Source organism: Neophocaena asiaeorientalis, unplaced genomic scaffold (genome assembly GCF_003031525.2).
Source record: "Neophocaena asiaeorientalis asiaeorientalis breed wild unplaced genomic scaffold, Neophocaena_asiaeorientalis_V1.1 scaffold476, whole genome shotgun sequence".
Lineage (NCBI taxonomy): Eukaryota > Metazoa > Chordata > Mammalia > Artiodactyla > Phocoenidae > Neophocaena > Neophocaena asiaeorientalis.
Window position 1 is genome coordinate 5,527,019 of NW_020172178.1, and position 1,188 is coordinate 5,528,206.

Below are 1,188 nucleotides of genomic sequence, written 5' to 3' on the forward strand. Positions count from 1 at the left end.
GGGTCGACACGGGGACTGGAGGCAGATGGCCAATTGCTTCATGTCCCTAGAAAAGTAGCTTGGTTGTTTTCACTTTTGTTTTATCGAGGGGTCGGGGTTAAACTTCCAAAAAGTGTCTCCATATAAATCCTGATATTCCAAACTCGGCGAGAGCGAAGCGGACGAAATAAAAGATGCTAAGAGGAGAGAATTAAGAGCACATTTGGGGGAGGGGAAACGTGAGACCTTGTCTGAGTCGCATTCCGGAAGGAATGTTCACCCCAATCTGTGCGCTCCCTCCACCTCATCCCATTAACTCCTTAGGGTGTACACGGACACCCCGGCCCCAACGTCGAGATCTGTGGGAAGCGTGGGGGTGAAGGGCAGGGCTGCTCCACGTGGGAGAGGTCCTCGTACCTGCTGACCCAGAAGTAGGTGTGGCCGGATCTCTGGACCCACTCGTGTGGGTGACCCCCTCAGGTCCCCCAGTTCCCTCCCACCCCCTGACAATTACAGCAGCCTGGAAGTAACGCCCCCATCCCCCAGGGCTCCTCCGCCCAGGGCAGGACTGGAAATCGCCCGTCAGACTGGGAAGGACACAGCTGCCTTGTCAGCCGTTTGATCTGCAGCCGGCGAGGACAAGAGGAGTTGTGGGCGCCTGTCCGTGGCCCGGGGACAAGGCCAGGCCGCAGTCCGCGTGGACCTCCACCCCCACTCCAACCTCCTCGTCCCTCCCCAGGCCGCAGCCAACTTCATCTACTTCGCGACTTGCCCTCCCGGCTGGGCGTGCCACGCGGCCGGCCCCCTCACCGTTCCCAGGGCATCTCGGGTCTGGGCCGGGAGGCGGCGAGGGCGGGTCCGGGCCTGGCTCCGGACTGGGCTTCGCGGGCGAGCCCAGCTGCACCCACCCCACCCCGCCCCCAGGCCGGGCCCTGGCGGCCTCACCGGAGCGAAAGGCTGGGCCGTGACGCCTCCGGGCGCGCCGCCTCCCTCAGGGCCTTTTCCTCTGGGGAGGATACGGGGCTGGGGGCGTTCGCCCCCAAGGTCGTGGGTCGGGCGACGGCACCAACAACTTAACAGAGCGCAGCGCCCATTAGCGAGGACAGAAAGACCTCTCAGCCCAAGCCACCCCCACCTAAAAACTAATAACAATAAAATGTGCCCTAGCGTGCAGCTCTGCGGACCGGGCGGCAGGGTCGGCGGACGAGT